General features: G+C 31.2%; 1 long non-coding RNA gene and 1 other non-coding gene across 2 annotated transcripts; one reads left to right on the forward strand and one right to left on the reverse strand.

Annotated features, from left to right (window-relative positions):
- Positions 1-1,200: 1,200 nt before the first annotated feature.
- Positions 1,201-2,146, reverse strand: LOC146880822 (uncharacterized). Its single transcript, XR_014986220.1, has 2 exons — positions 1,712-2,146; positions 1,201-1,634 (listed from the first exon to the last, which is right to left on the reverse strand). It is a non-coding gene; the product is annotated as an uncharacterized LOC146880822 (long non-coding RNA).
- Positions 2,147-2,309: 163 nt separating this feature from the next.
- On the forward strand, positions 2,310-2,390 carry TRNAL-AAG (transfer RNA leucine (anticodon AAG)). Its single transcript has one exon. It is a non-coding gene; the product is annotated as a tRNA-Leu (tRNA).
- The last annotated feature ends 10,309 nt before the right edge of the window (positions 2,391-12,699 follow it).

Genomic DNA, 12,699 nt, shown 5'->3' on the forward strand with positions numbered 1-12,699 from the left:
TATATATATAATTACTTAATTTTTTTATGATAATTAACCAAACCATCCTAAATAAAAACGAAGATTTCATACACAAAGATTCCAAAGTGAAATTTTTGCTTTACTAATAAAATGATTTTTATTGAATAAAATTCAACTCATTCTATATTAAACTTTATCAAAAAAAAAAAAGTTCTATACATACTTTAAAAAAATCACTATTACATAGTTTATCACCAGCGATATTAAATTAAGTGAATAAATGTTAACTTGAACATAATTAGGTCTCTCATATGACACTCTTTTAGTTTTCACTTTTTTCTAAAAAAAAAAATCACAAACCAAGCCAAGTGACGGAAGGTGATGCGGACATGGATGGAATAAGATTTGTGAGTAAGTAAAAATATATCAATTTTAAGTAGTTTTAAAAATAAACCCTCAATACTAAAGTCATGATATCAAAATTAAAATAATCACTTTACACACTCTAAACATTCAATTTAATTATAACTCAAACTTAATGTAATAAAAATAAAGTTTTCAAACCTTACGTAACAAAATTAATATTTTTGGGTTAATTATGTTTTTCGTCTCTCAAGTATGGGTAATATCTGGTTTTAGTCCCCCACGTAACGTTTGCTCATATTCAGTCCTCCACATTTTAAATCTAATGGAATTGGTCCTCAATTTTAAACGCCGTTAATTTTAATTGACATGTGTCTAATGGATGGCCACGTAAGGATCCCGTTTTTAGCTGAGAGGAAATTTGTTGCACGTTTTAGTTAGTCATTAATAAGGCACGTGTCATTAATGTGATTAATACAACTTAGCTGAGGATTTTGTTAGCATTAAAATGTCATTAAATTCACTAAAACAACTTAGCTGCTAAGTGCGGGTTATGTTAGAAAGTTATTAAGCTGTTATCATTTGTAAAAAATCTCAGTTGAGGAGATTTGGAAGAACCCTAGGCACGACGAAGAAGACAGTCCATTAAAACTTGTGTATGGATTACTTGTGTTTTGTGTTAATGCAGTAAAACTTTGTGTATGGAGTACTTTAATGAAATCAATTAAATGGATATCATGTTTACATCAGTTTACAGCAAAGGACCACTGCTAACAATGAATTAAATTACAACAGACTTGTTAAGTAAAAATAATCTCATAAATTACAACAGACTTGTTTCTATGCATGAACTTCTCTATTTAAAACACCACCATGTAAAACACAATTGAACTTCTCATTTCATTCATTACTAACATATTACAAATACAAAACACTTCCCCACCAGAAGTTACCTCAAACATACTTAATCATTAAAGTTCCATACATAACTAATCACTGCTAAATAGAACTTACTAAAAAACTAGTTGCAATTGAACTTGAACAACAACATAAAAACAAAGACAACTGTTAATGTCCACTACAAAAGGAAAAAAACTTGCAGGAATCTCCCAAAATTTTTCTCTTCTTGCAATTTCGCCTTCAACTTCTCATTTTTCCTTATCAACTCCAATATAACTTTCTCCTTCTCCAAAACACACTTCATCTTCTTCAGTTCGTGTTCTACCACTGTCTTGAAAGTCCGGTGCGTTCCCTTCATATTTAGAATCCTCTTCATTAAACCATTCAAAGAAATTGCAATGAGAATTGGACTGCATAAATCAAACAAAACCATTAAGACATCAAACGAAATCAAGTTCGCCCAATAAATAACAAATTTGTCACTTACAACCCATTTTCTACATCTCCAAAATAATATTCCCTTGTTCTTCACAGTCGTTGTCTTTAGGAGCAGTAATCTTTCCCCACACCCACACAGTTTGGATGTCATATCCGACGACGACGAACAGGTTTGCGAAATTTTCGAACCACTACTCCTCTGCGTACAATGAATCCCTCTCCTCCCACTTTTCATCACCCTACAACGATGTTCAAAGTTCAATTTTGGCTGCCAATGAATTCAATACTATATCCCCCAAAGCAACACGATCTGCTCCAATTTTAGGGTTTCAGAAAGACCCCAAATCCCTCTTTTAAAACTGTCCTAAAATTTCAAGACCACGTGTTGTTCATCAATTCCTCTCAGCTGAAAACGGGATCCTTACGTGGCCATCTGTTAGACACGTGTCAATTAAAATTAACGGAGTTTAAAATTGAGGACCAATTCCATTAGATTTAAAACGTGGAGGACTGAATATGAGCAAACATTACGTGGGGGACTAAAACCAGAAATTACCCATACTTGAGGGACGAAAAACATAGTTAACCCATCATTTGTTTGTTAACGTGTTGGATTATATATTGGATATTATAAAATTTTGAACAAAGTTGAGATGGCCGAGTTGGTCTAAGGCGCCAGATTAAGGTTCTGGTCCGAAAGGGCGTGGGTTCAAATCCCACTCTCAACAAATTTTTCATTTTTCTCCTCTTTAATTTTTTACTTTTTAAAAAAATTAATACATTAATATATCAATGTGTTATTTAATTCATATGAAATTTTAATGTTATTGAAAATCATATAGTAATAAAATATTACTCGTAATTTAATTTGATTTAATGTTAAGAGTTTAGTATTTTTTTATGAGCAAAGAATAAAATAACATCGAAGATAACCATTCATTTTCTTATTATTTTGAGTTAATAATTCTGAAAGTGATCTTGTTTCTTTTTTAAGTTTTTCAACGTACTTTTGTTCTTGATTAGGCAATCAAAATATTTCTTATGATAGAATTTCACAAACAGTAGTAAAAGAATATTTTGGTGTGGTTGTAAGAAGTTTTCTAAGCCTAAAGTATTTGGGTTTTTTTTTGTGTGTGTGTTTTTCTTGTATGAATATGATAATTAAAGTTATTGAAAACTCAATACAGCTTGTTGTGAAGGTTAATAGATAAAAATTTATGTGTTTTTCTTTACTTATCTTTTTATATGGAATATTGAATTGCGATATGATGATAAAAATATAATGGAAATCGATATGCAAAGCTGGAGATTGTTTCTCTCAAAAGAGTAAATGGGTTTAAAAGAAAGTAACTCATAAATTTGTAAAAATATATATTTGAAAATCTTTGAAAGTTCAATTTCTAAACACTAGTTCATAGTTATGAGTGTCTTATGTGATTAAATAAATGTATAAATAAATTAAAAGTGATAGTTTTCAAAACCAATTATTTATTTTACAGAAGATATTATAAACACTAAAAAATATTTTTATAGAAGTTTAGATAATTAATTAATTTATTAATATTAATAAATAATCTCTTCAAGTTATCTTATTATTTTAATTAAGTTAATTATACTACTTTCTATAATTATAATTATATATATATATATATATATATATATATATATATATATATATATATATATTAACAAATATTCAATTTAGTATGAAACTTTTATTTGATTATATTGTCAATTTTTTATTGAATAAAATGTTATTTATTCTATACTAATTCTATAACGCTGTTTATATATTATGAGGCATATTCTATAAAATTTTGATTTTATATCTATTTTTATATTTTAAGAAATTGAATTAATGGTATTATTTATTAAAAATAATTAAATAATGATAGAATTTTTACAACCACATAATCAACCCTCCTATTCGACTATATAAATCAAACTGAAAACCCTAAAAGTTCACATCGTTGCGGCGCTTCACTCTTTCCTTACTTTCTCATTAGTGATTGCTACTAATTTTTTTGCTAAATATTTTATATAAAAAACTTTTCGCAACAAATTTTGTAGAAAATACTTACGAATTTTATAATTTTGTAGGAATAATTACCCACGAAGGAATTACTGTCAATTTAGATTCTTAGAAAAATTAGAAAGAAAAAGTATTTTCTTGCAAATTTTTTAACAAAGTTGCAAGAAAATTCTCATGTAATATGAGAATTTTTAGTAGTGCATCCCTCCCTATGAATTATATATATATATATATATATATATACATATATATATATATATATATATATATATATATATATATATATATCTTCATTTGTATTGCTAGTCTCTTCCTAATTCTTATGATCATATATATCCCTCCAAAACTCTTTCTTTCTATGATTTGCTCCGATTGGTAAGCCCAAGTATGTAAATGGTATGTTCATAGTTTGTATTTTTTTTCATACACTAATATAAATTCTCATATTGAATGAGATTTTTTTTGCAAATCTATTAAAAAAATTTGCAAGAAAAGACTTTTTTCTGTCATTTTTTCTGAGAATTTTAATTGATAGGTAATTCTTTCGTGAGTAATTATTTCTTACAAAATTATAAAATTTGCAAGTATTTCCTATAAAATTTGTTGTAAAAAGTATTTTATACAAAATATTTTGCAAGAAAATTAGTAGCAATTTCTTGAAAAAAAAATTCACAACAAAATTTATAATTATTTCCTACAAAAAAAATTTTAAAATAAAATTGGGAGAAAATATGAGTTTTTTTTTAAACAGCGATAATCAATCACAATTGGTACGTCATTGTCATCTTCAATTGTAATGGCACCAATGCAACAGGAACACAAAACCCTACTTCCCACAGTTTGCCTAAGGTTTGAACTGCTGCTCTGATATAAAAATTGTAACATCTTAATTTTCTTTTTTTCTAAACAAACATTCTTTTAGTACTTCAAGATATAAACTATATACAAATTTTCAAAATGTTCAACTATTTATTTAAAAATACTCCTATACTAATTCTTTCAGCTCCAATAATATTATCGCCATCAGATCCTATCTCTGCTGGCATATATTCAAAATACGACCATTGCAAAATAAAAAAAACAAAATGTACACACAAAAATTTGCAAAGGTGAGCTAATTTTTTAAAAAAATAAACTCAAAATTTGAAAAATTCATATCTTATCACAAAATTGTGCAACTAAAACTGTGAAATAGAATAAAATTTGTAAAATCAAGATTGTGTTAATGCATTTTAAAAAAGAAACTTAATATAAAACAATAATAACTTATAACAAATATTATCAAAACATATCTTTGTTGAAATCATAGTTTGATAACAATAGTTTCCATCTATTCTTTTGTCTAGTGCTCTCCATGAATACTTCTTTCGATAATCCTGGTTCATCCCTCCCTAACTTCCACTTCCATTCTTCTAACAAAGTCATGTTAAACATTCTTAAATCCTTTATACCTAGCCCATGATATTACTTTATGCATTCTCTATTAAAAAGCACGGAATACATCAAAATTGTTTGCTATATACAAAATACATTGTAGACATTTGAGTTCTCTGAATGAATTGTGGAAGCTCAAGCCACCATATGTTGCATCAGATTTTCAGATCCAAGCTTGAAGGAGAATATGCTCTTACATGATCTTAAATAAAATTGGTGTCAAAGTTTACATTCTAACATTATACATACTAGAGACTCACCCTGTTAAATGTAAATTGAATTAACTGCATTGGGATATTAATTAGTTAATATTTACACTCTAAAATTAATTAACATATGCATGTAACTCGAAGTACTATAACTACACAAAATAACTTAATCAATTCACAATATATTAAACCAAATAAGTTTCTGATGTACGAAGCAATGTTAGAACATAACTTTTGGTGAATAATGCTGATAATGCAACACTAATGTTACTAATGTTGCTATCTCCTCCACAGAATGTTGAAATTTTAAAGCAAATAAAGAGTGTTGAGAATGTAAAAAGCTTTACTTAGTGACACAATATATATACTGTTCATTGGAAGCGTGTGTTGTTCCTCATTCTCCATTTGAGTATTAATTTCCCAGGTTCATTTTATCTTTATGATCCGACGAAGTTGAGATCCGTGTGGAGGCAAAAGCAAAAGCAAGTGAAGAGAGCAAGATTGAGTACTGAGAGAGGGGTGAGTGGCTTAGAGCAGCAGTGTTGGGTGGCAATGACGGGTTAGTCTCTGTGTTTGTAAGGAGGCACAAGATTAGAATGGGAGTTGTGCTGCTGCAGTTACCTTGGCTTTGATGGTGTTTGGAGGGGTAGGAGCAGTTCTTGGAAAAACTCCATTGATGAGATTTTTTTTTTTATCAGCAAGTTTATATATTTGGAACACTAGGGGTGCTCCAACCCGTATACAAATATAAAAAGTTTTCATAATATAGTGTACCTACAATACAAAATGATAGGTGCATTTATAAGTCAAAAAAAACCTAGCTTGTATTCATCCATCAGGACTGTTCAAATGTAAATCAAACACTATATATAGCAATTGTAGTATGGTCGATGTAATGTATCATGTCTTGACAGCGATCCCCCACAAAATAATCTACCTAATTATGCTTTGCATCGTGTTCTGTCAACTGGTGTCTGCAAATATGTTTAGTTCTCGCAGGTGTTTATGTATGCATTGGTCTATCAACATTCCTTTTTAGATAATGTACACCACAACCAATTACCAATGTCTTTAATCTGTATTTCCTTATATGCTCATCACGCTGCTCAGCCAAGTTTTACCTCGAAAGGAAACACATAATTAAAGCAAAAAATTCTTAGTGAGCAAAAGTTTTGACATTGATAAGTAGAGTGGAAATATAGAACCATACATATATTATACCTAAGAATCTAATAATACTTTTCATGTCTACAGTCGTGATAATCCCATGCTACCTTATAGATTTTAGGCATGATAAAGGATTAAGACACCAATCAGAATAAGAAAATTGTACTTTTGGAAATTTAGTAGTTATCCATCCCCATGTTTTCAATTGTGCAACAGTGAACATTTCTATATTGTCGACCGTTCCACCACTAAAAATAATGTTATTTCTTTGTTTTCAGATAACCTAAACTATTGGCATCCACATACATTTCTATGCATTATTTTGTTTATCATCTAGACCAAAAAGATAAAAATGATTAAAGTGTTGTCTTGGCATGAAATGATTGACATTGCTAACACCCACCCATTTGTTGCACATGTTCCACACCCCCATGGCCACATCATAAGTAAAAAATAAATGACTGCTGGATTCATCAACTAACCTACACATATTGCATAAACTATCAGTTATATTTATTCCCCTTCTACCCAAATTATCTTTTGTAGCAACTTTGTTCAAAAGAACTTTCCAGGCAAAATGTTGAGCGGAAGGAAGGGCCTTGACTTTCCAAAATTTATCAAACTCTACTGTTTCTTCAAAAATAGTGGCGTCTAACAATTTTCTATAGGTTGAACTAACAGTAAAGGTCTGTGAATCCTCGTCTACCCATACCCAACAATTATCATTCTCCCTTTTGAGAGTTTTAGTTCCTAATTGTTGCTTCAAGATGGTTAGCTGGTTTACCTCCCACTCAAACCACTGTCTCCTCCACTCCAAATTCCACTCCCAAGTGTTATTTTGCCAACTGCCCATCTCTCCAAGTGTAGCTTGTTTATTTATTGAGTTAGCGTATAACCTTGGATACGTTTTGCATAGTGGCTCATGTTCCAACCACCTATCAGTCCAAAATCTAATAATTTTACCATTTCCTATCTTCCATTCCACATTATTTTCAAACCACTTCCCCCATTCTTCTCCACTTGTTGCCCTCCTAAGATCCCTCCACCAACATGAGTCAAGTTTATTGTCTATTCTATTATCTAAGCTCCTCCATGAATCGTATTTTGAGTCCAAAATTGATTTCCATAGCCCTTCACATTCAATTCCCATCCCCCATTTCCATTTTCCAAGTAGTGCAATATTAAATAGTCTTAGACTTTTAACTCCTAATCCCCCAAGCTCTTTTGGTTTGCAAATATTATACCACATAACCCATGCAATCTTCCTACCTTCACATCCCCATCCCCAAAAGAAATCTCTCTGAATCCTCTTAATTTCTTTTCCACAGATTTTGGTATTTTGAAAAAGGACAAGAAAAAAAGAGGTAAATATGTGATGACAGATTTAAGCAAGCAAGTTCTACCAGCGAAAGAGAGGTGCTTTCCTTTCCATTTGGCTAATTTTTTCCTTATTTTCTCAACAACACCTTTCCACATATAATGTTTCCTAGGATTACCCCCAATTGGCATGCCTAGATATGAAAAAGGAAGTTGCATGGTGTCACAGTTTAACATATTCGAAAATCTCTGAAGGTAGTATTCAGTAACCCCTACACCTCCTATCTTACTCTTAATGAAGTTTACTTTCAGTCCTGCAACTAACTCAAAACATCTAAGAATACTTTTTATGACCATGTTTTGAGTTTTTGCTTCGCTCAAGAACAATTTATCGTCTGCAAATTGCAACATATTCACCTCAATGTTTTTCTCTCCCACTTTGATCCCTTCCAACAATTTTTTCTTTGCTGCCACTCTCATTAAACCTGCTAGTGCCTCTGCTACGATCAAAAAAAGAAAGGGAGCCAGAGGGTTTCCTTGTTGTAGCCCTTTAGATGGGCAAAATTCTTGAGTTGGGTTGCCATTAACAAGCACTGAAATTGTGGATGATTCTAAGCACTCCCTAATCCACAGAATCCATTTTGCGCAAAAGCCTAGTCTCTTCATCATGTAAAATAGAAAATCCCATCTGATAGAATCATAGGCTTTCTCATAATCAACTTTAACTATAACACAACTTTTTTTTTTACGCCTAACTTCATCTATAGTTTCACTTGCGATCAAAACACTATCCAGCAACCCTCTGCCCTCCAAAAATGCAGATTGGGTATGATCAATTACCTTATGTATAACCAACTTGAGCCTTAGAGAAAGGCATTTGGATATGATTTTGTAGAGGCTTCCTACTAGGGAAATGGGTCGGTATTCGTCTAGGCCTTGGGGGTTATCTCGCTTAGGTATAGGTGCAATAAAGGATGCATTACATCCTTTAGGGTACTTACCTGTAATTTGGAAGTTATGAACAACTTTTATAATATCTCCTTTGATTATTTCCCATGAGTTCTTAATAAAATTAAAGTTAAAACCGTTTGGGCCCGAGCTTTTGTTACCTTCACACTCCCATACTGCCCTCTTAATCTCCCCTTCTGAGAAAGATTTTGTCAACATGATGTTGTCTTCCTTTGATATTGAGTTAAAATCTACATTTCCCAGTTTTACATTGAACTCACTTGTCTCCCTCAACTTACCCTCAAAGTATTCCTTTACCCCCTCTTTAACCTCTTGAGGATTCTCACTCCATTCTCCTAGAATTCTCAAACCTGTAATCATGTTTTTTCTTTTCCTCCAATTCATTGTTAGGTGGAAGAATTTTGTATTCAAATCGCCTGCTTCCAGCCATTTAATCCTGGATTTTTGTCTCAGCATTGATTCAAATCTATTGTTAACCTTTTTTAGTTCAGCGAAGAGATTACTCCTTTGGTTCTTTTGCTCCTCATTCAATCCACTTTGATCATCTAATTTATCCAATTCACTTATGTTCTCTATTAGACGTTGCTTTTCTTTATTGGTGTCCCCAAAAAATTCTTTATTCCAAATCTTTAAATCTTGTTTCAACCTTTTTAATTTCTCCTTTACCATTAAAAGGCCGCACCCAACCACATTGTAGCTATCCCACTATTTCTTAACAAAATCTGTAAAGCCTGTCACAATAAGCCAAGCGTCCAAGGTTCTAAATGGTATAGGGCCCCAATCTACATGTGTGGATTTTAGGAGCAAAGCACAATGATTTGATATTACTCTATCCAAGACATATTGTTTACTTCCTGGCCACACATCCTCCCAATCCCTGGTTACAAGGATCCTATCTAACCTACTTTTGGCAGATCCATTAGTTCTATACCACGTATACTTCCTACCAACAAGTGGTAAATTTATTAGTTCCATCCTTTCTATGAATTCATTAAAGCCTTGTATTTCACTTCTACTACTAATGCCTATATGGTTGACTCCCTTTCTTTCCTCTAGGTTTCTCACAGCATTAAAGTCACCTAAGATACACCACACCTTCCCTCCCACTTCCTCCTGGTATTTTATTATATCTTCCCATATGCGTCTTTTTTCATTGATTTCGCATGGTGAGTACACATTAATAATGTTAACCTGGATATTATCCTTACCCCATTTTCCGATGGTTATTATGAATCCTCTTTTAGAGATTGATTTTTCACATTTGAATTGATTTTTACCCCAGATAGTAAGGATTCCCCCTCCACTATTTTCGGCTGGAGAATCTATCCATTTGTATTCGTCATCCCCCCAGATTGCAGAGCATTTTTCTCTATTAATTGTTCCCACTTTTGTTTCCTGGATACACACCATCCTACTCCGTTCTTACTAATTATCTCTCTCACATATCTCCATTTTGCAGGTCCCCCAATTCCCCTTATGTTGAGACTAACTATGTTCATTTATCACTATCATCATTCCCTTCTTCCCTTAGACGTTTAATTTTACTATCTCTCTCTTCCATTTTTTGAAGTTGTTCTAGAATTCGGTTTCCCTTCCCTAATGAGATATTGATGAGATATTGTGTAAGGGTTCTCATCGGAGGTTGGATGGCTATGGCTGTCACCTTTGGCCTCACCAAGTTCATTGCCTCTTCTCAACTTTGAATGCCATTTCTAAAATGTGCATCCAAAATCTCATTATGTTATTAGGCTATCTCTTTTACATTGTTTATTTTATAATTGTTTTCTTTTAAATTCTGACGGATAAATGTAATATCCCTAAAATAACAGTTCGAAGTTGACTATCCTTTATAATTTTACAAAATGATGTCAAAACATAAAATTCACACAATTAGCGCTTCATAACACTAGGCTAGACAAGATAAATTCAATACCTATCCTAAGTGTGATTAACATCATCACTAAATATGAACATTCCTCAATTCTTACTCTATATATAAAAAAAATCACTTTAAAAAATGTCATAAAATTGTGATCTAAATTATAAAAATCATGATGTAATATTTTTCTTACCCTGTTAGTTTGTTTAGATGAATTAACTTTTCCTAGTTTTAGAGCAAGGTCTTTTCTGAGTGTTTTAGTATTTGTTTTTCCTACGTTCTATATGTGTAGTTTATTTAAAAACGTATTATAATACATAGATATTTTTTTTATCTAAAGAAAACAAAATATATTATTATAGAAATATTTGGAATACACCAACCCATATAATTAATTATGATTCCTTACCTTTACTTAGATATAAAAGCATATTAGAATTTATTTTAAGGCTTAATACTTGATCCTCTAATTTTATTCAAATTTTTTAAAAGATCCTTAATTTTTCATTTGTTCAATTTAATCCTCCAATCTCTTAAAAATGTTCAATTTAGTCATTTATGTTAAATTGACATTAATATCGTGTCCGTATAGTGCCATATGTCATGTTATTGTCACATATCAGTGCCTATTTTCCATTTAGTCATCTTAATTATAATTTTGATCTAATTTGGTTATCTTTTTTTTTAAATGAAGCAATTTCGTCATTCTCCCATTTGAGATCAAATTAATAATTAAACTTACTTACAATCAAGCTATTTACACCATAATAGCATCTTTCAATCAGTTTTTACCATATTAAAGACTACTAGTATTTTTTCTAACCATGTTAATTTGTTTAGATGAATTAATTTTTCCTAGTTTTAGTGCAAGGTCTTTTGTTACTGTGTTTTAGTATTTGTTTTTCCTACGTTCTAGATGTGTGGTTTATTTAACCGCATATTATATAACATAGACGTGTTTTTATCTAAACAAAAATATATTATTATAGAAATATTTGGAATACATTTAACTAATTATAAATTATATAATTAATTATGATTATATACAAATATATTAGAATTTATTTTTAAACAATATAAATTATCGACCATTGAATTGAAACTATCCATGACAAATCATATTAAATTTTACAATATGATCGGAGAGTAACCGGGGAATTATGAAGGGTGGTTTGATAAAAGTATATATTGGCAAATAAGTGATCACTACAAGAATGTTGAATATTAGTTTCCAAAAAATGCGTCGAATTAATGTAGAACGCAAAAGGCGTTGATTTGACCTACACAAATCCGACTATAATAGAAAAAAATAATTTAAAAACATATCAGCCAACTTTAATAAAATACTTTTATTTGTAGTTTTAGTGTGGCGTCAGTTTAGCCGACGAATAAGAGGTAAAATCATTTGCGTTGGATGGCCGAAGCATAGAAATAAAATTAACAGCGTCAGATGGCGGACGAAAAGGTTATACAATTTTAAAAAATATTTCTTTATTAAGTTTACTTATATTAATATTAGGTGGGAAAATTCGAACAGTTCACTTTTCCTTCTTACAAGTCCGAGTTCCCCCTTTCTTCCCAAACATGAGTTTGAGACAGAACTCCTGCGAGTGCGAATGCGAATGAATAGTAGCTTGAGCGACGAGGTTCTGCAAGAACGATGAGACTTGAGCAAGCATTGACTTTTTTTGTGAGCTTGAGTGACAACCCATTTCCATGTGAACAACTCCAGAGTTCGATGAAGAGCGCAGCATTGCCCCTTTCACTTCGAACAATGACTTCCATCTCTACAACGGAGAGATGAGAGCATGTTAATTGGCAAAACCTGGACTTTGCAAGACGAGGGGTTTTTGTTCGCATTGGGTGTATTTTTGAAGCATCCAAGTAAGTGATTGAAGCCCCATTTACTGATTGTTTATTAATTATAACTCTAAACACTCTAAACATTCAAATTAATTATAACTCAAACTTAATGTAATAAAAATATCAAAGTTTTCAACCCTTACATAACAAGATTAATAATGTTTTTT

This window comes from Vigna unguiculata, chromosome 11 (assembly GCF_037176805.1).
Source record: "Vigna unguiculata cultivar grain cowpea cultivar isolate G323 ecotype 2 chromosome 11, ASM3717680v1, whole genome shotgun sequence".
In the NCBI taxonomy this organism is placed as follows: domain Eukaryota; kingdom Viridiplantae; phylum Streptophyta; class Magnoliopsida; order Fabales; family Fabaceae; genus Vigna; species Vigna unguiculata.